The sequence below is a fragment of the Spinacia oleracea genome, chromosome 5 (genome assembly GCF_020520425.1).
Source record: "Spinacia oleracea cultivar Varoflay chromosome 5, BTI_SOV_V1, whole genome shotgun sequence".
Classification (NCBI taxonomy): domain Eukaryota; kingdom Viridiplantae; phylum Streptophyta; class Magnoliopsida; order Caryophyllales; family Amaranthaceae; genus Spinacia; species Spinacia oleracea.
The window spans coordinates 36,644,239-36,670,676 of NC_079491.1; the positions used below are offsets into that span (position 1 = coordinate 36,644,239).

The following is a 26,438-nucleotide window of genomic DNA, read 5'->3' on the forward strand; positions in this document are numbered from 1 at the left end:
CTTGTTGTTGTTGGGTTTGCCAACGTTAGGGAGAGGTATTACTTCATCCTCTATCATGTCCTGGATCGTATGTTTCGGTCTCGGACCCATCTTACAGGGTATCTTCGGGCGGGAGCCTCTTCTACAGCATGGACTTCTTGGGTTTGGGGTGTGTTACCCCGATTATAGGTGTTGGTCTTATATGCAGGTTTGCTCTGTATGGTTTTGGCGAGGTCGTCCTCGATTTTTATTCCCACATCATAAACTCTTTTGAAAGTGTCGAGTCCCAGGTACCTAAGGTGTTGTCTGTAAGCCGGGTCTAAGTTATCAATGAATTTTTGGACCAATTCTGTTTCGGGAGGCCTATTGATTAGCTGGGCCGCCTGGTCTCTCCATCTAGCAAAGTAGGCTGTGAAACCCTCATTTTTCTTTTGGAAGAGAACTTCCAGCTCGCGCATGGTGACTTGGAAATCCATGTTCGACGAGTATTGCTTGATGAAGACATTGACAAAGTCTTCCCAAGTGGGGAAGAGCTTAGGGTCCTGGTGATAGTACCATTTGAGCGGCACAGGTTCCAAGGACAAAGGAAAGGCAGGTAGGTACATGGACTTGTCCAAGCCTTTCAAGTTCATGGTATTCACAAAGCTCAGTAGATGGCCACGGGGGTTATCCGTGGCCTTGAACTTTGGTAAGTCAGATGAACTGAACTTTTCTGGTAATTTGCCAGAAAAAGGTTCAGGCTCGAGGGAGAAGTATTTGCTCCCCATGGTTTGCTGTAGGACCATTTTTTCGATCCTCTTCTCGTTTTCGAGGTCATTTTTGGCTTGCGCAGCCGCTAAGGCTTCATTTTCCATTTTCAGTTGGCCCATGAGTTGGGTCATTTGGACCATCTGGTCTCGCAAATCTTCGATGGACATGTTTGGAGGTGCGAATCGAGGTTGGGGAAGCGGAGATCCTTGAAATGAGGGACGACGGACGGAGCTTGGAGTTACTAGACTTGGTGTTGGTGATGTATCTTCGAGACGCACTAGCCGTTGATTCCCTGATCGGCACCAAGTGGCAGGACCAGTCCTAGGCATAAGATAAGCTAAAGTTTAGGTTCCCAAAGTTTCAAGCATTACTTAGTCTAGACTTCGACTCTCTCTATTGGTTTTTCACTTTTTCGCTCTTTCTTCTGTCGATACACTTTTTTGGGGTTTTTTTGGTCATTCTTTGGATTTTCGAAACACTTGCCTGTGTGACATTCATAGTTGTTAGCATGTTCGGTTTTGGTGCCGAGCATTGCCGTCGTAGGAGGCCTAACGACGACACAAAGAGTTATTAATTTTTCGCGAGTCGCCTTTTGAAATCGAGTGCTTTTCTTACGCCCTCGTAGCAATTCTTTTGATGAACATTTTTTGTGCTACGTACTTTCTTTTTGCTTGGGCACCGAGGCTGCTGCGCCTGACCAGAAAGTCAGGCAGCAACTTCAGCGCCCAGTAGTGGGCGTGAGAAATTTTGGCGCCCAGCCAGGGGCGTTGAAAATGCGTCCCTGGCTGGTTCTCGTTTTCTGTTTTCTGTTTATGCGACTTCGATTTGCGTGCTTGCCTAATAACGTCCTTTATGCGTGACAGTGTTTGTGGGATTCGTTACGGGCCATCCCGAGCGTCGCTTATTTTGTGGCGATCATTCGTGTTTGCGGAACACGTGTTTCGGTATAACTCTTTGGCAAATTAGTCTATGAATGTTTGGGCAATTTTTAAGGTCATTGGTTTTCTAAGATAGTGTGTCACACGCACATATTTCGCTACACATAACTACATTACAAACATGGATTCGAAAATTAAATATGCCACGTAGTTTATGATAGGCTTCTATGGGTAGTTTATTTGCGCCTGGCTTGGTACCGCTTCTATCGTAGATCCAAAACATACCCCGGTCGAGGTAGTGTCTTCAACAGACGAATTTCGCTCAAGAGGCCAACCCGCAAGTGCAAGCCAAGGGGGCATGCAAGCGAGAGGGACCTAATGGGCGAGCGATTGGGTTCGGGATAGGTGTACTACCTGCACAAGTACCGAGTGGGAAACATGCGCGACGTATGCACCCCCCTATTGGCGAAAAAGGTATCCTTAGTCCCAACTCCCGAGGGAGCCGAGATTCGTTATGATGTTCTGCCCGTTCACATTAATATGCTGATTTTCAGGTCGTCCCAACTTGATGGGGAAATAAACGCGGGGTAGGATCGTTTCACCCTTCGGCTATTTTGATTACCTACAAGCACGAGTATTTCCTTCACTATCCCCAGTTGAGTCGCCACTGTGAGGGGGTCGAAAAAGCGCGAGGCTAATGCGTGACCTGTCCCTCGTGGGTGTGACGATTCTTTTTATTCAATCCAGTGTAATTGGATTTCCTGTGAGTATACACCCAATTGACTAGTAATATAGGAGTCGCCATTCAGTTTTTAACGACAATGAGAAAAACTGACAAAACCCGGTTATCGTGACATAAAGGGAGTGCAATTATGTTTGACCACGACGGCCGTAGGTTCCCTTGTGATCCCTGGTGTGGGGATCTCTCAATATACACCCGCAAGGTAGAGATTGAGGGTTCGGGGGACTGTAACTACCGAGAGGAGTAATTCGCTCGTCGATAACTCCAGAGGCAGGATATCCTTACTAGCTCAGCATAAATAATTGAAGGGACATGCGTTAACTATTAAACTAATCTGAATTGATTTTAGCAGTATGCAGCATATAATACTAATTCGATCGTGATTATCTGATTTAAATAGCATTAAGGGACCTAGCATGATAATCCGATTTCCCAAAAATATTATATTTATTAGGCGTGATAGAACAATCAAATTAGGTTAGTTTAACAGTTCATAAAAAGGGCGAGGAAAGAGTTAAATCATCGAAAAGGGACACATTACGACGCACCCTTGAGAGGTGCTTCAGGGTTCTCAGAAAACTAACCACTTTGACTTTGCTATTTCTCCTTTTTATTTAACGAATCTCGATTATGGGACAGGATACGTTCTGTTCGATTTATGGATCGATTGCGACAGAACGCGTGAACAGTTTCGCAGCGAGAGGCTTGGGCTCAGGGGTTTTGAGTCAATACTCAGAATATATTATGTGTTGTTGTGTGTTGTTTCACGTCGAAACTAGGGGTCTATTTATAGGGAAGAGTTCGTGGAAAGATAGAATTGCAGAGTTCTAATCCACAAATAATTAGGAAAATAGACGTACCCAGGTATTTTCAGCGCCCAGGCCTGGGCGCCGAAGATTTCGGCGAAGATTTCGGCGCCCAGAGCCAGGCGTTGAAAATAGGGTCTGGGCAGTTCTTTGTTTAGTCAGATTCGGATTCTAAAATCCGTAGAGTTTGAGATTAATTTGAGTCTTTTAGCGCGTATCAATTTGTGACGGAATGCGTCTGGGCCCGTTACGAACTCTAGGCTCCTTAGGATTTAAATTAATACGTAACTCTTATTTCCGAACCCTATTAGGAATAGGATTCTTGCGGTTTTCTATCTCATTTAGGATTTATGTTGGAATGCAACACCTAATTCTGACAGGTTTCTATCTTTTATGATTTGCCACTTTTAGAAGCTACCTTTTACGGCAGTTACTATTTTAGCAGGTTTCCATAAATAGCAGGTTTCGGGTAAAATGAAATGGGGAATCGAGATTCGTTTATTTTATAGGAGATGCGTTGTCAAGTGGAGTTTTTATGCTTTCATCATCGAACCTTTCCCTTGCTGGAATGGGGACAAAAGTAGGTGTCTACATAATGTAATATGACAATATCAATATGTTAGGCTGAAAAATTACAAACTAAATATGAAAATATCAATATGTTGGATGAAAAATTACATTCAATATATTTTAAAATTTTTATTTTACGCACATAGTATAATACCATGCTTAATTGGTCAATTTAAACTAATTATGTTTTACCCAAATTTAGTATTTTATCACGTCGTTATTTTTAATTTTATCTCATGATTTTTCAAACAAACATAAATATTACAAATAAATTTTATTTTATTAAAATATTTCATATTTACAAATTATTGTTTACGAATAATTAATAATACTTCGTAAACAAATTTAAGTCCATCGTGTGTTGCACATGTCATAAGCTAGTATAATCATTATGTTAAATCTCTTCATTTTATTTTAGTAGATTAAAATTAATTAATTATAATTTATTCAAGATTTTAATTTTATTAAATGATTAGTATAAAATTAAATTAATAATTAAACTAATAAAATTGCATTCTGAAAAAATTATAAGCACGAAAATATAATTAATTAAGTTCGTTAGCACAAGTGTGCGTACCCTAGTTCTACACTTGTTGTACTCCATACATTTTGTGTACATAAGGTATTTTTTTTTACCCTTCCTATCCTGACAGCTAATTTTAGCTAACATCACATCACCTATAACATGACAAAGACCACCACCGTAGTCTTTCTTTTGCCCAAAAAATCAAAATCAAATTGAAAATTAAAAAAGTTCATTTCATTTCATATTATATCAAACATTAAAAACCTTCCATTCATTAATGTCAGATTACAAAATAAAAACAAACATTAATTAAAAACACCCCCTAAGGCCCTACCCACACCCATCAAAATAAAAATTTAAAAAAAATTAAAAAAATTAAAGCCATCATTAATGTCCAATTACCCAAACTAAAAACAAACATTAATTAAAAACACCCCTACGACCCTACCTACAAACCCATCAAAATAAAAATAAAAATAAATTAAAAGAACTAAGGCCAAGTCCAGGTAACAACATTCTAATCAGCATCTGCAACGTCTTACTCTCAAGCCACTTCCACTTCCACGTCGACAGCCATTGCCACCTCCTCCGCAACCATTGCCACCTCCGTAGCCATTGCCACCTCTGCAGTCGCTGACCCCTTCACAGCCGTTGCTTTCTTGTTTGAATAAGCAGCATACACGAGTTTCCCCACAATGTAACATGTCTCGACTATAAATGATACCAGTACCGCGATTTCGTTGGTAACAAAACCAATGAATAGGACATTGATTGCTAAACCAACCAGTTGAACAATGGCTGAGAGAATTGCGTTCGACCAAAATCCCTCCAACTGTTGAGTAACCCCCACAATTATATTGTGGCAAAGCGTGAATATAGGAAGTAAATAAGAGAGGATTTTGATGAAAAGCTAATGATTTTTGTAGATATCGCTGGTAGTATCAGCTACAATGGAAGCTAATACAGCAATACAACCTACTATGAAAATTGAATGAAGATAAGTGGATTTTAAATGGAAGAGTGGGAGGAGAATTGGTGGTGGTGGTGGTGATGGGGGTTGTTGGAAAGGGGTGGTTGCACTCGTAGGATGGTGGTTAACCGAGATAGGTTGTGTCCCATAGCCCTTTCAGAGAGTTGAGTAGAGTCAGTAAAGAAAGAGAAAGAGAGAGCAGAGAAAGGAAAGAAGAAGACCAAAATGGTGAGAGGTAAAAGTTGTACGTCTTATTAAGACAACGATTCGTAGTATGTTTTTATAGAACTAGTTAGGGTTAGAATCAGGAGAGGTGCATTATGGGCCGTCTTAGACAACTATTCAAATTTTCTTTTTCTATTGTTTATTATATATATATTTAACTCTTATATATATTTAATTCTTTTTTTTTTCTTTTTACAAATATATCTTTATTTCAATTAATTCTTGATTTTTTTTTTACAAATGTATCTTTATTTCAATTAGCTAGCTTGTTCGATTTTTATTTATTTATTTATGAAGGGTTGTCCTTGAAATCTATTCTAATATTTAATAGCTGAGAGGTTTAAGTGCCACGTGGCCCTCCCTTGAAATTTCAATATTTAATTAATTTTTTTTTAAAAGGAAACGTAAAAATCAATTGAACCCGAAAAAAAAAATTATTATCGTCCTTCTCCAACCTTCAACTCTCTCTTCCAATCTTTGCATCAGAAATTCCACACTTAATTAATTCATCAATTCAAGCATCAATTACATTCAAGATTACAACCTATATGAAATTACGACTTTAATTTGTTGATCGATTTCGTAGCTTCGTTTCATCTCCACAATTCTCTCCTCTTCGCTGCTCATCATCAGCTATGGCGTTCACTTGGAATCGTCTCCATAGATGTTTGGGTCCTATGTCGTCGTTGATGTTAATTCGAAATTGGATTTACCCAATTCTTTTTCTGGGTTCGAGGTTCCGATTTATGAACAAATCCAGCCAAATTGGGTTTCACGAATTCATTCAAACAATCGCAAATCCAAGATTGTTGAAGTGGCCGGCGTGAAAATTGAACATCAAAGTATTATTTGATTTATTCTGCAAATTTGGTTTGAAATTGAGTCGAAAATTATCTATGGCAGATCCGTCCTTCAACAGCACTTTCCAGCCTAATGTTAACAGGTAAATTATCCACTCTTATTTATGAGTAGTGTTTGGGCTCCCAATTGATTCTCAATTGGGCCACTAAGTCCAAAGCCCAATGGCTCTAAATAAACAACATCAAACCTACCAAATGGCTAGTCAGCCATCCATCAAGGCCCAAGGCCCAATAGCAATAAATGACCTATGGGCATTTATTATGCAAACACTATAAATAGGCCGCCAAGGCTCACACCTCAAGGTACGTCCAATTTATCGCCTTAAGACTACTCTTTTAGAGAACTTCTCTCTAGAATCCGAGCATCGTTCTTACTTAGGCATCGGAGGGGCTTTCCTCGGAAACACCCCCGAGGCTAGTGACTTTGCTCTTGCGCAGGTGAATTCGGACTCAACTCATTCAAGCAAGCAAGATCTTCAACACATACGAAAGGGCCTTCATTCGAAGCTCATTGTTTCCATCTTTACAACACCGGAACAATTTGGCACCGTCTGTGGGGAAGAACACTTCAAAGCCTTTGAAAGACATCAATCACCTCTTTCCGCGAAAATGGTTAATGATGTTATTAACAACAATGATGACGATATGATAGTGCGGTCAGATTCAGAATCTGACCAAGAGGAGCACCCTCAATCGATAGCGAGGTCACAGCCGAGTAGGGCTACGACCGCCACAAACCCAGGACCTCCAATTCCAAGTAGGGAGGAGCTCACGGCGGCCATGACCATCATGCAAAACTTCCTCTTCAATGAGAAGCAGCAGGGATTGGCAAAAGACCGTAGAGAAGAGAGGAGGACCAAGCGGAGGTTGAACGAGCCACCCAGTGTAGAGGTGTCCAGACCCGAACGAGAGCTCCCTCCCTTGACAGGAACGCACCTGACGTCAAGGTGGATGGAAAGCACGTGGGACACCCAAAAAAGGGCACAACAACAACCGGATTGGTTCGCAAGACCATCACCCACTCCAACAGCTCTCCAAAGCGAATCTACCACCCCCAAATCCCGGATCCGAAGCTCGGTGCTCAGCAGGTTGAGACCCTCGGTCCACTCAAGGCTGAGACCTTCGATTCACACGAGACTCGGGGTAGGCGAATCAAGCAAATCTGGCGAGCGACCCGAGGTCAGTAGCCGAGAAAGAAGAAGAGACAGGAGGCATGATCGTACCCCTAGCCCCCATCGTACGCCCGAACATTCTAATCACAGAACCTCAGCAAGCGAAGGCATCAGGGCTAGACTCGGGAAAAGAATCATGACTCCCACGTCATCCCCTTTTTCGGACGAGCTGATCATGGAGGAAATACCGAAGGTAAGACTCCCAGCACACCTGACGTATAGCGGAATCACAGATCCGAGGGATCACGTGATCTCCTACGAACAGCAAATGTTCTTGAGCCCCTACTCCGAAGCATGTTGGTGCAAATATTTCCCAACCACGCTAACCGGAGTGGCGGGAGAGTGGTTTAGATCGTTGCCAAAGGGATCGATCAGAAGCTGGAAGAAGCTGAAAAAGAGGTTCTGCACACAGTTCGTGAGCAACAATCGCCCCGAACGAACCATAGCAGAACTGACCTCAATTCAACAAGAAAGAGACGAAAGTCTAAGAGAATTCATGGCCAGGTTCATGAAAGAATCAACGAACATACCAAACTTGCAGCCAGACGTGGCCATCTTTGCCTTGAAGCACGCGCTCCAGGAAGGGAAATTCCGTGACGAACTCTCAATGAAGAACCCCTCCAGAATAGCCGACGTGCTCCAAATGGCTGATGCGTTCATCAGAACCGAAGAGTTCAACAAGGCCGCTGCAAGATTGAAAGGATCGTCGGATCCGAGAGACACAAAGAATGCCCAGAGCAAGTCCGAGGGCAGCTCAAGGAAAGGGAAAGAGAAAGTAGGAGGTAGAGAGATGAGCCCGAAGAAAGACGGAAGAAGGGGTGAACTTCAACCCAAATACACTAACTACACTCCACTAGCTCTGCCCCGAAAAGAGATCTTTAGCCTCAACAGAAATGATGAAAAGTGGAAACTACCGGGGAAGCTCAAGTCCAACCTAGCTCGGAGAAACAAGAACAAATGGTGCGAATTTCATGACGACTTCGGTCACCACACCGAAGAATGCAACTCGCTGAAAGACAACATCGAGGACCTCGTCCGCCGAGGTTACCTGAAACAATACTTGTTAGACCGAAGGGAGGAAAAAGAAAAGGCCGCCAGTGGCAAACAACACGAGCAACCCCAGAAGAGGGTCTACGAAGCAACAGGGCACAAGAAAAACGACATCCTAGTGGTGTTCGGGGGGCAGAAGTCTGGCCAGGCCAGCAAGAAACACCTAAGAGCCCTCTCCCATCGGGTCAACTTCAGCGCAGTGGGAGACAACCAGCCACACCCCCCGAACATGACCTTCACTGCTGATGATTGCTTCGGAGTCCAGTACAAACATGACGATCCTCTAGTCATTTCCATGGACCTCAATAACCACAACGTACATCGAGTGTTAGTCGACGGAGGAAGTGCCGTCAATATCATCTTCAGAAACTGCTTCGAGCAGCTGATCCTCGAAGAGTCAGAGGAAGCACTGACGAAAGTCAGTTATCCTCTGATCGGATTCAACGGATCCTCAGCTATCCCTCGAGGAAAGATCACCCTGCCAGTCACGGTGGGTGAAGGCCAAGCAGCAAAGACCCTTCGGGACGAATTTTTGGTGATGGATTGCGATTCCGTATACAACGTAATCATGGGAAGAACCATGATTCACAAGATGCAAGCAGTCCCCTCCACATACCATCAGCTGATGATATACGTCTCGGACGCAGGGTTCGCCGAGCGAATTAGAGGCGATCAAGAGGTCGCAAGAAGAAACTGCCACACTGCTGTCCGAAAGCCCAAACTAGGGGACGGTCCCGAGGAAGGTGGATCCCGAACTGATATGGGAACAGGAGCAAAAAGAAGCTTTTCAGCAACTCAGAGCCCACCTAGCTCAACTGCCGACACTGGCCAGACCAAAGGAGGGGGAAACCCTGTACTTATATGTCGCAGTCAGCCCTGGAACCGTCAGCGCAGTGCTTCTTCGGGAAGAAGAGAAGAAGCAACAGCCAATCTACTTCACCAGCCGAACACTCACAGGGGCCGAAACTCGGTACCCGCTCATCGAGAAGGTCGCATATGCAGTAGTGGTAGCTGCACGAAAACTGAGGCCATACTTCGACTCCCACCAGATCACAGTACTAACTGACCAACCGCTCGAGAAAGTACTCGACAAAATAGAGAGGTCAGGAAGATTGGCTGCCTGGGCCTTCGAACTATCAGAGTTCGGCATCAAATATCAGCCGAGGACCGCAATCAAAGCACAGGCGTTGGCAGACTTCTTGGCCGAGTGCTCATACCAGGAAATGCTGGATGATACGAAAAGCACTTGGGAGGTCTTCACTGAAGGATCTTCCACAATAAACGGCTCAGAAGCAGGAGTTGTACTAATCCCCCCAACGGGGAAAAGCATAGAATATGCATTGAAGTTCGGCTTCAAAGCAACTAACAACGAGGCCGAATATGAGGCCGCAATCGCAGGGATAGAGCTTTGCTTATCCCTGGAGGTCGAGCATGTTTGCCTCAAAACTGATTCCCAGCTTGTAGCCAACCAGATCCGAGGGGAATATGAGGCCAAGTGGCCCAGCATGACAGCCTACTTAGCAAAAATTAAATCCTTAACGTCAAAGTTAAGATCCTTTGAAGTCATTCTCATCCCCCGAGGACAAAACGCGCAAGCAAACGCACTGTCAAAACTCGCAAGCTCAACACTCATCGACCTAAACAGGTCGGTCCATGTGGAAGTTCACCAAGAGAAAAGCATTGACTTGCTACCCACCACAGTATGCAGTTTACGTACCGAGCCCAGCTGGATGGACGCAGTAATTGCATACAAAGAAAGGGGAGAACTCCCCGAAGATAAGCTGCAGGCGAGAAAACTGAAAAGATTCAACAAGTGGTTCATCATCAGCGCCGAAGGAGAGCTCATGAGGAAATCATTCTCCGCTCCGCTGCTAAAATGCGTGGGTCCAACAGACGCTGATTACATCCTAAGAGAAATCCACCTCGGGATATGCGGAAACCACATCGGAGGCAGGACATTGGCACACAAAGCCCTTCGAGCCGGATACTGGTGGCCCACTATGGTCTCCGAAGCAAAACAGATGGCAAGGAAATGCGAGAAATGCCAAAAGTTCGCACCAGCTATCCATCAACCAGCTCAAGCCCTACAATCAACACTGTATCCCTTACCATTCGCACAGTGGGGGTTAGACATCATTGGTCCCTTCCCCTCAGCTACGAACCAGAAGAAGTGGTTGATTGTAGGAGTCGACTATTTTAGCAAATGGATCGAAGCTGAAGCTGTCTCCTCCATCATCGAACCTCAGGTCCGCAAGTTCATATGGCAGAACATCATCACAAGGTTCGGCATACCAAGACTGATGGTCTTCGACCACGGGAAACAGTTCGACAACACCCCGCTACAAAAATGGTGCAAACAGTTCGGCATACACCTAGCTTACTCGGCGGTTTGCCACCCACAAAGCAACGGACAAGCCGAAGCTGCTAACAAACTCATCCTCAACGCACTCAAGAAAAGAGTCGAGGATGACAAAAACAAATGGTTAGAAGAGCTACCCGGAACGCTATGGTCCCTTCGGACCACTGAGAAAGAGGCTACCGGGCAAACACCGTTCCACCTTGTGTATGGATCCGAAGCTGTCATCCCTGTGGAAATCGGGACAGAAAGCTTGAGGATCCAGGCATACAACAGGTATGATGGGCTCCAAGGAGAAAGCAACAACCAACTTCTGTCCGAAGCTCTCGACCTACTAGACGAAGCTCGGAACGATGCGAGGACACTCAACGCAGCATATTTGCAGAGGGTCAACAAGCATTACAACCGAAGAGTCAACGCTAGACCCCTAAAAGTTGGTGATCTAGTACTCAGGAACGCCGCCTCGGTTCAGAAAGGACGGATCCATGGCAAACTCTCAGCCACTTGGGAAGGACCATACATCATCCATTCCGAAAAAAGGCCAGGCACGTTTATGCTGAAACAGTTAGATGGAACAATCTTGAAGAACCATTGGAATACCGATGTTCTCAAGAAATATTTTGTATGATCTCTGTCTGTAAACCAAGTAAGTTGTTTAATGAGAAGAGGAAAGCCATTGGCACCATGTGTTTCATTAAACTTATCTCTATATTTATTGTCCCTTTATATATACATGCAGCCTCGGATCTGATCAATCCGAGACGAAAAACAGGTTGACTTTGCCCATTCCTTGATAAAATGCAAGAAATGACCAAATCATACACCTCAGGGAATCGTCCAGAATCCTCGGATTCGCGATACCCAGATAAACCTTGTTCGCAACAAACAGTCGCTCGAATCAAGTTATAAAACTTCGGCTCAGATCCACGGATCGCCGAAGTCATAACTAAGAGGCAGACTAGCGATCTCTTGCCCAGGTTTCCGAACCACAAGAGATCGGAAGAACAATCCAGACCTCTGAGCAGATCGACGGATTTGAAGAGTCTGGAAATTAAAGAGTCTCTTAGCAGATCTGCGGATTTGAAGAACTCGCAAAATTAAGGAGTCTCTTAGCAGATCTACGGATTTGAAGAACTCGCAAAATTAAGGAGTCTCTTAGCAGATCTACGGATTTGAAGAACTCGCAAAATTAAAGAGTCTCTTAACAGATCTACGGATTTGAAGAACTCGCAAAATCAAAGGGTTTTCAACAAGTCTACAAGAGGAAGAGCTCGAAAATCTACGGATTCAAAGACTTAAAACCGCGAAAGTACAAAATTGAAAGGAGGCAGCCAAGTAACAAACATTCATTTTTCATTCAATATTTGGGGGACGTACAAATACATCAAACAACTCGGTACATACCCGAGGACCCTCAAAAATTGAAAACAAAATGAAACAGTTAAAATCGGCAGCCATCAACAGACAATACCGGCCTACCGAAGTACTAAGAAAGCAAAAAGAAATGAGTACAACGCAGCGCCGAGGCAAAAGGGGAAAACGCAAGCACACATTCGGAAGTCCTCAACTGGAACCGACCGACTCTGAAGAAGACGACTGCCCGAATCCCTAACTCTTGGGAGTCTCAGGAGCAGCCCCTAGGGGAGCATCCTTCGAAGAACCCCCAGCAGTAGTATCACCCTCGGAAGTCGCCTTCTGGGCCCGAGCCTCTGCAAGAGCAGCTTGGCGTTCAGCTTAAGCTTCGTCTCGATCAGCTTGGCATTCCACCAAGTGGTCCTGGGCCTGCATCCAGAGGGGAACTTTCTCGTTCCAAGGGAAATGAGGCATGTGCTTCGCAAACATGCGCCGAGCACCCAGGATACCATTCCAGTATTGCTCTCTACACTGATCAGCAGTATAGAGATCAACTCGCTCTTGCTCCAACCTCCGAATGTAGTCGTCTTTTTCCTGGAGCTTCAGCCGAAGAACAGGCACCTTATCAGCTTGCTGCTGGATCATCTCCAGATGCTTGACAAACTGGCAGAGCCTCAACTCTGCCTCTTTGCTCTCCTTATCGGCCGCTTCAAATTTAGACTTCATCTCCTGGAAGAGTCTATCTTTTTCTTCAAGTTCGCTAGCGAACTTAGCGGCCATATCCTTCTTTTCCTCATCGAAGGAAGCTATCTTCTCAGCATCCTCTTCAACTCGGAAGATAAGCTTGCCAACCTCGGCCCCGATCTTCTCAGCAGACTCTCTAGCCTCGCGACTATACTGAAGGTATAGCTGCTTGACTTCCACAAGCTCAGAGAGGAGTTGCCCAGCCTTCTGGTCCAAGATAGGAATATCACAAGCATAAGCCTCCCGATATTTCCTCAGTTGTTTCTCCTCAACCGAGCTGCACTCGGAAGCGAACGAGGACCAGAAAACAGCCTGGGAGCGAAGGAAAGATGAGCAAAAATAGGAAAAGCATAAAACAAAAACACAACTCAAAAGGAAAAATCCAGCAATTACCTCGTTCAGATAGTACTGGGCCATCATAGCCGGATTCCTCTCTTCAGCCCCAGGAACCCTCCACTGCGGGTTAGCACGAAGAAGATTCTCCCGAGCAGCTTCGGGGCCCACCAAGGATCCCACGTGAGCCAGGGGGTCCTCTCCCAAAACCGGAGCCCTGGCATACCGAGCCATCGCCTCCCTTACTTCTTCGGGGATCCGTTTCAGCGGAACATCCGAACAAGGGTCAGCATGGATCAGCCTATCCAAGGCCGAGGTAGAAGTAGAACCCAAAGTTGAGTGGCGCCTCTTCCTCGTCAGACCTTGCTCGGGCTGCTCCTCCTCTCCAGCAGAGGGAACCTCTTTCTGGACCTCGGGAACCGCAGCATCGGGGCCCGAGAGATCTACCATCTCCTTGTCTGGACTCTTCTCTCTTTCGAAAGGAAGATCAGCAGACTCCTTCTTCTCCTCAGCTACCTCAGGGACATCCGAGCCAGGAGCAAAATCGGCTTCAATCGCCTCCATCACCTTGGTGATGAAGGAAATAATGCCCTTGGTCCAAGTATGCATTCTATGATAAGTCTAATAAATGCGGTTCAGTATTAATTAACAAGTTAATAATTCAGTGAGATCAAGTGAGCTGAATGCCTAGCTAGAGGCCGCTTCAGTTCAAGTGGAATTAATGATATTAATCCACAGCTTACTCTTGACTGAACCCGTAGGGTCACACAAATAGTACGTAAACGGGTCAAGTATTTAATGGCATTAAATACTCCATCTATGAATATTCGGAACCGACGGATCTTGGTTTCAGTGGGAGCTAAGATCGTCACAGGCAAGAAATGAATACTCCGGAAACGATGATATTGCCGGAAACGGAAATATGGATCGTATCGGAAATATAAATATTATCCAAGTCGTAGATGTTGCCGGAAACGAAAACATGGTATGTATCGGAAAATATTATCGGAAATGGAAATATTGCCAGAATCGGAAATATTGCCGGAAACGGAAATATTGTCAGAATCGGAAATATTACCGGAATCGGAAAATAATTCCGGAAACGGAAATATTAAATATTTGTTCGAAACGGAAATTAATTCCGGAATCGGAAATATTAAATATTGTTCGTATCGGAAATGAATTCCGGAATCGGAAATTTAATCGGAAGCGTATCGTACGAATAAGCATCGGACGAGGCCTGCCGGACGAGGGCCCAACACGAAGCCAGGCCATCGCCCAGCAAGCCAAGCGCGCCACACAAACAGCCACGCCAGGCCCAGCAGGCCGTGGCAGCGCGCACAGCGCGCGCAGCGCGCGCGGGTGCTTGCGTGGGCTTGTGGCTCGCGCAGGCCTCGCTGCGTGGGCTGCTGCTCGCACGCACGCATGGGCGGCCCATCGAGGCTGCCGTGTGTGTGTGCGTAAGTGTTTGTGTTCGTGCACGTTTCCTAAAACGTGCAGAGTTCGGTTAATGATTAAATTCCTAATTCTATTTGATAAAATAATTAAATTAGAGTTCTTGTAGGATTCTAGGTTTAATTAATTTGTATCTGAATAGGATTCCAATTCCCTTTCCATAACCCTATAAATATGTGGCCTGAGTTCACAATTTATAACGAGTTTTAAAAGTATTCAAAGTGAGTTTTTGAGAGAAAAATTCAGCCACACATCTTGCTCAAAAGTGCCGAAAATTCTAGTACCTTAAGGGCGATTCTAGTTGGTCAATCTTAAGGCGGATCCGGACGTGCTGTGGACTATCTACGGAGGGACGACACTTGGAGTCCTAAAGACTTGTTCTTGTTCGGTTCGGGCGCAGCTAGGGAGGGCACGCAACAAAGAGTATGCATCTAAATTATGCTATATGATTATGTGTAAATAATATGTTGTCCTGGGTTAATGGTTGTTTCCGCATGATCTATGTAATGTCATATGTATCATAACCTAACAGTGGTATCACGAGCCCCTTATTATTTTCATAATCTAAATTGCATGAACATGGTTAAATATTACAAATTTGCAAGAATTAAAAGGGGTGATTAATTTTCGTAATTGTTAATTAATTGCAAATTGCGTTTATTTAGTTATACGTACGCAGTTTTTCGGCAGTTTCTTCGTTACTCATCCGAATTGAGTGATTTTTGTGTCAATTCCGCATGTAAAAGGCATTCTAAAATTTTGACAAAAATAATATTTTTCTGCCGAACCCAGAATTCTCAAATTCGAAGCCCAACTATGACTTTTCGAAGGTTTTAGTTTTTCGAATGCAAAATTTCGTAAATTTAAGATGTTAAATTAAATATTTGCGATTCTTGTTGATAAATCTTGAATTTTTGATTGACCTACTGCATATGTTTAACAAGTTTGAATGTCTAGTCTTGTTAATTATGCAATCTAATTTGTAATTATGATTAATTTGTTGAAAATTAGAATAATTTAGAATTAATTTGATTTTCATAATTAATTGTAATTTAATTAGAAACCTATGATTAAAAACCACCATAAAAATTATAAATTTATGATAAATTTTAAATTTTTATGACCTAGACTTGAATCCATAACAATCGGAAATCAATTGGATAATAAATTTTCGATTTTTCGCCCTAAAATTATGAAATTAATATTATTTATTAATTTGTCATTAATTTTAAATATAAATTTTAAATTTTTATGCGATTCGTTCATAAAACTTGCACGCACGAAGCAATGGACGCTTCGTGTTACCCTGAAGGGGTGTTGTATAATGCGGGCATGCGACGACGAGCAAGGGAGCTCGTCGCCCGTGCGGCACGAATGCAATGAGCAAGGGCGTAGTGCACGAGCACAAGGCAGCAGCCCTGCCTTGTGTCGTGTGCCACGAGCAATGGACGAATGGGCATGGGCGAAGGGCGAGCCAAGGCAGTCGCGTGTGGGCAGCAAGCGAGCTGCGCCACAACGGGCGCTGCCTCGCACAAGAGCGCGCAGCCTCGCGCGCAGCGAGCGCAAGCTCGCGTGCCACGAGCGCTGCGCCCAGCATTGCTCGCGCGCACAGCGAGCGATGTCGCCCGCCCAACGAGCGATGTCGCGCGCCCAGCGAGCGATGTCGCGCGCCCAGCGAGCGATGTCGCGCGCGCACTGCGAGCGATAGCTCGCGTGCGATGAGCGCTGGCGCGCGCAGCGAGCACCAATGCGTGCGGAGGCTTGCGATGGAGATGCAGCAGCTATGCGACGAGCGCATGGGCTGCGCGCACATGGCCAGCGATGGCTGTGTGCGTGCGGCCCATGGGCGTGCAACGCGTAGGGTGTTTGCGTTACGATTAAAGATCGTTTTGAATGTTTAATTTGAAAATTTCAGTTCACGTAATTTTAATTAATTTTAAAATTAATAATTTAAATTATTTTCTTGGATTTTAATTTTGAATATTGTAATTACAATAAATTTTATTTATTCTAATTATTTTACTAAAATTAAAATCATGAATTAATTTAAATACGACTGAAATTAAATTAAACTTTTGGATTCAATTATAAATTGATATGAGCTTTAAATTTTAATTAAATTTGTATGATTCCGGTTGGACTAGAAATACATTTTTATGTTTAAAATTAGTAAAGCATATAAATTTATTGGTTTAAGTGGGAGCGCTTTTTAGTCATAAACTCTTGATTAGGTCTACAAATCCTTAAGGTTAAAACAACTTGATTAGAATTAATAAGGACTGAATAATTGGTAGATTATTGGTGCCCTTGATTAATTGCTGCAAATATTTACGTGATGCATAATGTGTTTTACTAACCAGCTAAATGGGCCATTCATGATAATGAATGGGTGAATGGTATATATTGTATATGTACTGTTTTGCAGGTTATGAAGTGACTAGTATGGCCCAAATAGGATAGAAAATATGGTCTGCGTACCATTAATTTGAATGTAATTGGTCTAAAGTACCAAAGTTATTTTTCAATTCAAATATGGTCTGCGTACCATCAAATAGTTGTAATTAGTTATAGCTTATCCTATTTGAAGAAAATGGTGCCTCCCACGGAGATTTTCAAGACGGACTTTGAAGTTAAAGCTTCAAGATGAAGTCGGGCCATACTAGATCACAAATATCTTATGCATGTTTTAAGTTATTTATTGCTTTTAAATATGTCTTAAAATGCATGAGATCAAAAGCTTGATTATGTTGCATGATTAAGGATTTTAGTTCACTTAAAATCTAACCAACATAGTAAGAGCCTTAAGTTCCAAACTTAAAAATTGAGTTATAAGGTGCCATGCCAAAATATACACTTGCTTGGATGTCTTTTACATCAATCTAGTAATAGTTTTCGCTCAGCGAGGTGTTACTTATTGGTCCTAAAGGGGCAAGGTACACAAATAATTGTGAGTACACGTTAGTTTTGGTGAAACTCAACGATATAAGTAAGGAGTCCTTTTATGTCGTGGCAAAATCGATAGGTTTACCTAATAAGTTCTTAGACGTACCTATCAACCAAGAATAGTTTCTAGACTATTAGCAAAAGGCTTTTGCTTACCTAAGATGTTTTAGGATTAAGTCGACAAACTGTGCTTAGTTCTTCAATGATTTTAGGATCTTGGAATCATTTTATTCACACCTGCCGGAACAATAAAATCGAATAAAATGCTAATAACTTGTTTGAATTGCATGGTTGCTTTAATTTCAAGTTATTATTCATGATAAATGTTTAGACTTTGCATGCTTCAATGTATGTTTTAATTATTGTTTATAATTAAATATCTTGCACTGCAATAAATCCTTTTAGAAAGGTAACAGTAAATTTCCTCGATTGGTAGTGAATCCAAGAACGATTCACGGAAATGAGAGAAAGTGAGCAATTTAAAATGTACGTTTCTTTTAGCGACTTTTATGGTTGTTTTCGAATATCAAAATCGAATGGCAAACCAATTGGTGCTTGTGAATTCAAAATACAATGTAGTTTTGAGATCATAAAGCATTGAGTTTAATACGCTCAGCTTTACCAATGGTTAACAACCTAATATCTTTGTCCATTTAATTCTCGAATGAGTCTAGTCCCTAGACATTCGAATAGATCGATGATTAGAGAACTTTAGAAGCTTCTGGTAAGATCATCTAGTTGAAACAAAATATTCAACATAAATTAAAATGGTAAAGAACCTTGTTGGTGACATTGGACATGTCTAACAAAGTATAAAAGTCAACACTAAAGAATTCAATTCTTAAGACTATAAGAAAGGGTACAAGAAATAGGAAAACAAAGGAACACATGAAAGGAATTTACGATTCCGTTTCTACCTATAAGTTTATGTTTAAAGAGAAGTAACCTAGCAATCAAACTTCCTTGGTATCATATACCGCTTGAGGTTCTTACTTCGATAATAACTCAAACAATGGAAGCTAGGATACACTAATGACCTACAAGTGGGAAATGAAGCATGGCAATGCTACATTAGTTGTAGGGTCATCTAGTTTGTTTTAAGTCCTTTCAAAGGCTGGAACTTAATGGCTATTTTGTTCCATAATCAGCATACCTAAATTTCTGCTTCAAACACAGAAAGACTCACATTCAAGAAAAACAAAAACAATGTTTGTTTGTTTATTTGAATGAAATGGTCAATTACAGGTTGAGTCAATATGCTTGATTAAAACAAACAACTCTTTAAAGAACTTTACTAGGTTCAAATCAACCCCTTGATTTGAGTTCCACTAATCTTTGGCATTGTTGCTTAGACCATATCAACAAGTTAACATTCAAAAGCTCTATTTTAATGGAATTTTGAAAGTTGGTTGATTTCTAGATCAACTTAAGACAAGCTAGTCTTACTTGTTGAAAGTAACAAAAGATATGAACTATTGTTAGAACGCCTAGACGATAGAGTTCAAAGCTAAAGAAAGATTTTATGACTTTATTATTTCACATGGATTTGAGTGAATATAGGTTTATTGACTCAAATGTGATATAAGTTGAATCTGTTTGGGTAGTTCCAAGATTCAGAAGTATAAAATCCACTTGGCAAGAAATCATAAAGATCTAGGTTAGATCATGTTGATGATTACTTGAGACCAAATATGATCATCAATGATTGTGTGTTGTAATTTCACAATCTAGGTCCATAAGATATGGCATATCTTAGTTGGAATAATCGAAGTCAATTAGTACTTGATTCGATTAATGATGAATCATAAAGACTTTTCCTATAATTTCTAAAACAAAATGCTCAACTACCACCAAACTAAACCAAAATTCGTCAAAGCTATTGAAAAGTAAATTCAGAATAACTTTTCATAAAATATATCTAGAGAGTTGTAAAACTCAGTGGGAGCTTAGTGTTTGTCATTCGACAAACTAAGGCCCAAGTATAGATATATGTTTCATTGTGATTTATTCAAATGAGACACAAGGGTATTGTTTCTACCACGAATTTTTGAGAACATAATGTTTGTTTGCTCGAAATGATGTCCTTTTGGAGATTCGTTTCCAAAATGACAAGTGGGAGAAAATAGACCTCGAAAGTTTTCGAGGCGAACAACAAACATAAACGGACATTCCGGAGGCTTTTCGAAGTGCTTCAGAAAATCCGAACTTATTCTTTAAGACTTTAGAAGTGGCTTTAAAGAATAGACATCTCTTAGAAGACTTTACAAGTGCTTCAAGGAGAACAGAATATTCAAAGGACTTTAAGTGGCTATTGATATTCTAATGTTTGATGTTCTATACCCAAGTAGGCATAGAATTCAAGTCACTGAAACTATGAGATTCTTCTATTAGATAGTAAAGAAACATAGAGATCAGGTCAATGAGACTATGAGATTCTTCTATTAAATAGTGAAGAAACCTACAACTTGCAGTCAAACTATTATCATGTAGATTAATGAGTTTGTGACTTGTAAGAAAGCTATGACGAAACCCAGATTCCCTAAAATGGTTAGAGGCCATATATAGACTCAAATGTTTTAAATGGTTAGAGGCCATAAAACATACTCAATGTTTTGATGACAAAATTGAAATTTTGTTGATTTGCAAGAATAGTTTCACACCTATTAGTTGCAAGTTTGTTTTAAGGATAAAAACCATCAAACATGAAATTGTGTTCACACACAAAGCTAGATTAGTTGCTAAAGGTTACAAGCAAATTCATGGCATGGATTGTGTTGAAACCTCATGCAAAATCGTAATGCTTAAGTCTATAATTCAAGCAATGATTGCATATTGGTACATATGGCAATTGGATGACAAAACGTATTCCTCAATCAAATGATGGAATACAATATGTACATGGTATGTCATAGAGTTTGTGGATCCAAATAAATGCTTGAAAAGGAAAGCTAGCTTATAAAATCTAAGTACAGATTTAAGCAAGCAATTGGGAATTGGAACTGTATTTTAGTGAAACTAATAAGTATTTTAGTTTCATAAAATATACATGATTCTTATAGATATATAAGAAGTTTAGTGGGAGTACATAAAAACTTATTTGGTCCTATGTGTATCACACACATATCTCTCTATTGTAAAATAACATTCAAATGCTAATGACTTAGATTTGAAATTATTCATCAATAATGGACCATGGCGAAACTTAGTACATATTGGGTATTAAGATCTATTTACAAAGATCTTATAATATTGTTTTAGATTAAGTAATGGCATTTACTAAATCAAACACGAAAGTCTCAATTAGAGATATTCGACCCATGTGAATAAATCTAAGTAAAGGATGTTTGAACTATGTATAAGCATTTACTAAGTTAAACATCAAAGAGTCTAAATGAGATTCTTAACCTATATTATATGTCAAAGAATTTAGCCGAATTCAGTATCTACTGAAACTAGATAAGCTAAAGTTACATGAATAGAATTCAATTGGGAATTATTCTCCAAAAGAATTTATCATGTATGATATAATATGAGGATCGCCAAAAACGTATCGTATGACTTTAGGCATGACGAACATATACCAATCTCTATTGATCTAAGTGAAGATCAACTAGATTGAGATCAAGAATACTTATGGTACTTGAAAAGGTACATAGGAATAGTTCTTGATTCAAGGAAATAAAGATATGCTAAATATTGATGCTACACACATAAACACTGGCAAAGGATCAAGCAAGACCCTTTGGAGTTAACCATTGATAAGGACGAGCTATAGAGCATCGTGTTTTGAAATGGCAACATGGGTTGGAGACCATGAGTTGTTGCGTGGGAAATTAAAATAATAATTTCTATGTTCTAAGATATAGTTGGAGAATCTTCCACATATCTATGAACTGCCTGGATAGGTAAATCCAAACAAAGCATCACTAGCAACCTATACAATTGAAGTAAAAAATAATTATTGCCTAAGAAGCAATAAAACAGGGTTGTTTAAAGTTCTTCACTGAACTTGGGAAGATCACCTATCTGCTGGCTTGATGGTTCTTCATTGAAAAATGCGTAGAACTACTCTTGAAGCAAGAAAAACGTCTGCTAACTTGATGGTTCTTCATTGCAAAATGAGTAAAACCACCATCAAAGTAAGAAAGACTAGATCACATAATAAACAAACTCGAAAAGATCTTATCATCATATCTCGAAGAACATTCGATGAAAAGGATATTAAGATTGGCAAAGCATGATAACTAAACCTATGCAACAAGTGAGAAGCAACACTCACGTTGTGGCACTGGAAATCAAGCATAGCTTTGAATTCCATGAACTGTTTTAAAGATGGGTTTGAGGCCCATGGTTGTAAAACAATGGGGTTGAACATTTATCATATATGAAATGTATTTTCATATTCCATTTAATCTTGGTTTAGTATTAAATGATGAGTCCCTTCAAATTTGACGATATATTCAAGATAGACTGTCAGGACCAGTCCTGTGACTAAGAAATGTCTATCAAGTGAACTTGAATGTCAAAGGTTGAAAATGGTCCCTAATCGGAGTTTTCTATAAAATTGGACGCATAGAAAACGTTAGACGATTAGAATGCAAGATGACTAGTAGTTCTGTTTCTTGAACTATGTGGACATGGCAATGTCATAATCATTTGCATAGATACTTACTTTGGGAAGACTAGTATCGGACAAGACCTATGAAACTTTACTGTAAGAGATGAAAGTCTGTCATAAGTAAATTTCATTAAATTATTAGACACTAAATCCTCAATACCTGAGTGATTTGAGATTACTTGTTTGAGAACTGGTTGCTTTGACGTTGACCAACCGTCGCACCGTAAAAGGAGGCTATAAAGGCAACGCTCAGGTAATCACCTATCAAACGAAGTCTAATCTCAAGATCGCAAGATTGGGATTGTCCTCCCATAAATCGGGATGAGATGCTTAAAAGTTGTACAAGGCCACTCGGAGAGCTAGAAACTGTGAAATGCATGGCCGTGCTCGGATGAATCATAGGCTATGATTATCTGTTTATTCGATCAGTTGAACTCTGAAACCGAGGAACACCTCTGGACATAATAAGGATGACAACTCTTACCTTATGTTCAAGAGCAAGCATCGAGCGACAAAGGAATTAGGAAATGCACACTTGTCCCTAAGGACAAGTGGGAGACTGAAGGAAATAATGCCCTTGGTCCAAGTATGCATTCTATGATAAGTCTAATAAATGCGGTTCAGTATTAATTAACAAGTTAATAATTCAGTGAGATCAAGTGAGCTGAATGCCTAGCTAGAGGCCGCTTCAGTTCAAGTGGAATTAATGATATTAATCCACAGCTTACTCTTGACTGAACCCGTAGGGTCACACAAATAGTACGTAAACGGATCAAGTATTCAATGGCATTAAATACTCCATCTATGAATATTCGGAACCGACGGATCTTGGTTTCAGTGGGAGCTAAGATCGTCACAGGCAAGAAATGAATACTCCGGAAACGATGATATTGCCGGAAACGGAAATATGGATCGTATCGGAAATATAAATATTATCCAAGTCGTAGATGTTGCCGGAAACGGAAACATGGTACGTATCGGAAAATATTATCGGAAATGGAAATATTGCCAGAATCGAAAATATTGTCGGAAACGGAAATATTGTCAGAATCGGAAATATTACCGGAATCGGAAAATAATTCCGGAAACGGAAATATTAAATATTTGTTCGAAACGGAAATTAATTCCGGAATCGGAAATATTAAATATTGTTCGTATCGGAAATGAATTCCGGAATCGGAAATTTAATCGGAAGCGTATCGTACGAATAAGCATCGGACGAGGCCTGCCGGACGAGGGCCCAGCACGAAGCCAGGCCATCGCCCAGCAAGCCAAGCGCGCCACACAAACAGCCACGCCAGGCCCAGCGCAAGGCCAGGCCCAGCAGGCCGTGGCAGCGCGCACAGCGCGCGCAGCGCGCGTGGGTGCTTGCGTGGGCTTGTGGCTCGCGCAGGCCTCGCTGCGTGGGCTGCTGCTCGCACGCACGCATGGGCGGCCCATGGAGGCTGCCGTGTGTGTGTGCGTAAGTGTTTGTGTTCGTGCACGTTTCCTAAAACGTGCAGAGTTCGGTTAATGATTAAATTCCTAATTCTATTTGATAAAATAATTAAATTAGAGTTCTTGTAGGATTCTAGGTTTAATTAATTTGTATCTGAATAGGATTCCAATTCCCTTTCCATAACCCTATAAATATGTGGCCTGGGTTCACAATTTATAACGAGTTTTAAAAGTATTCAAAGTGAGTTTGAGAGAAAAATTCAGCCACACATCTTGCTCAAAAGTGCCGAAAATTCTAGTACCTTAAGGGCGATTCTAGTTGGTCAATCTTAAGGCGGATCCGGACGTGCTGTGGACTATCTACGGAGGGACGACACTTGGAGTCCTAAAGACTTGTTCTTGTTCGGTTCGGGCGCAGCTAGGGAGGGCACGCAACAAAGAGTATGCATCTAAATTATGCTATATGATTATGTGTAAATAATATGTTGTCCTGGGTTAATGGTTGTTTCCGCATGATCTATGTAATGTCATATGTATCATAACCTAACAGGTGATATCCTGGATTTCGATCCCCAAAACAGCAGATGGCTTCAGCGGAGAGGGGATGGTATCTTCCTCGATCAGCGGCTGATCCACGGGCGGCGGTTCATCAACCACCACACTCTTTAACTTCTGCCCTGGCAAGGGCATGAAGTGAAGAAGATTCTTAGGAGGAGGCATGACTTCCGAAACCGCTTCCTACATGGCAAGCGTTCAAAGATCAGTTTCGGAAAAGGGGAGGACGGATTACAAGAAAACTCCCAAGTCAGAGACCCGTTACCTTCTCCGAAGTCTGGGAAACCTTTGCCTTCTTCGGATGCGCAGATGACCTCAGAAGAGTGCTACCCTTCCTTTTTCTTTGATCCTAAAAGAAAAGGGAAACCGAGGGTCAATAAGCTTAAGAAGAGGACAAGGGGGAAATAAAGAAAAAACAAGGTGAAATACCCGGTTCCTAGATAAAGAAAAATCTATCCGGGCCGGAGACGAAACCGAAGGAACGGCACGCGGCACAGCGTCAGTCCCAGGACCCTAGAAAAATGGTCCAGGACCAAGACGTTAGCCGACGGCCAACAAAAAAGAAAAAGACAAACAGAAACCGAGCCTATAAATAAACACTCACCGGATCCGAAGTTGTCTTCAACACAGGAAGCACAACCTTCACGGGAACAACTTCAAAAGAGGAGGCAGAATCCCACGGATCAGCTCGAACTTCGGATATCCGAGCAACACCCGAGGGAGACAACACGTAATCTTTCAGGCGAGGATTACGAGGATTATCTTTTCCAAACTTGTACTCAGGAGCCGGGTCGTGGATAGTCTTCAAATCCAAAGAAATGCCCAACTTCTTAGGATCAATGCAGCTAAAGCCGTACTCTGCAAAAACAAAGCACAAAATATGTCAGTAAAACGAAACAGGAAAGAGAAGGACAAACTCACTGAAAAACGGTCCCAGCCGAAAGACACCTACCCCTGTCAAAAATCCTGCTGAGACCGGCAACAGCAAGAATGTCCTCCCGCAAAATGTAATTAAGGTTCGGGAGCCAGCTAGACGGCAGTCTATAATTATCCCCCTGAGCCAAGAACCACTGAAGGAGATCCACATAGTGGCGATGATTCCGATCCGGAGCTGCCACGCCCCTCATATCAGGATCAGGAGCCACGAACCACTTTGGAGGACGATAAAAATTGGGATGCTTCGGATCCGTCGGCACACGAACGAGCAACCACTCCGTCTTCCAATTGTGGTCAGAGCTAAGGTAAGGGTACGCCGTAATGTAGTTCGGCTCCCCCCTCTTTCGGGACTTTTTGTTGACGATGGTCCACCAACCATACCCATCACCCTTGGAAGCATGATTGAGAAGCAGATCATGAAGATCCCGAAAAACAGCGACAGAGCAAGGGAAATTGACAAAGTCACACACCCATCTAAATCCGATTATGTGCCTCATAGATTTGGGTGTAAGCTGGGCCAAACTAATGTTATACGACACCAAGAGCTCGGATACGAACGAATCCAACGGAAAACGGAGACCATTCTCCAAATGATGAGTGTACACGGAAATGAACCCTCTCGGTGGATGGGTCACCCGAGGACGCTCCTGTTCAGGAAGCTCGCACCAGTACCCCAAGGCATGCTGAATTCCGTATAGCTCCTCGGCCTTCCGATGATAATTCCCCAACTTCGCTTCCACCAACCAGTCACCACTGACCGATTTCTCCAACGGACCATCGATCTTGGTGGTCTCGTGCAAAATTGAGGCATACTTGCCCTTCGGATCAGCTTCCGTCCAATGAACTGGAAACTCAGGGTAATGACGACGAACACCCGAAGAGCCGGCCTTCTTACCAGAAGTAACCCTTTCGGATACACCAGAACCGCCAGCGGCACCATCTCTAGAAGCATCCCAACCACTTGAAGACTTATGTACCTTCCCCGAAGGCACATCCTCCTTCTCACCAGAGGACTCAACGACGAACTTACTCTTTCCCCTATTCTTTGCCATGGCCGCGAACTTTCGATCTAGGGTTTAGATTGAGGAGTAGAGGAAAGATCGGAAAAAATAAGTAAAAACTCAGAAACAAGTTACCTTTTCCCGAAGCGGAATTCGCCGACAAAACGAGTGACACAAGT

At 42.0% G+C, this 26,438-nt stretch overlaps 1 long non-coding RNA gene across 3 annotated transcripts in view; it reads left to right on the forward strand.

The window, feature by feature from the left end:
* Positions 1-5,873: 5,873 nt before the first annotated feature.
* LOC130461909 (uncharacterized) overlaps positions 5,874-26,438 on the forward strand; it is a 28,871-nt gene continuing 8,306 nt past the window's right edge. For all 3 annotated transcript variants that reach the window (XR_008921920.1, XR_008921918.1, XR_008921919.1), the window contains exon 1: positions 5,874-6,389. This is a non-coding gene — a long non-coding RNA (uncharacterized lncRNA). The remainder of the gene's footprint in view (positions 6,390-26,438) is intronic.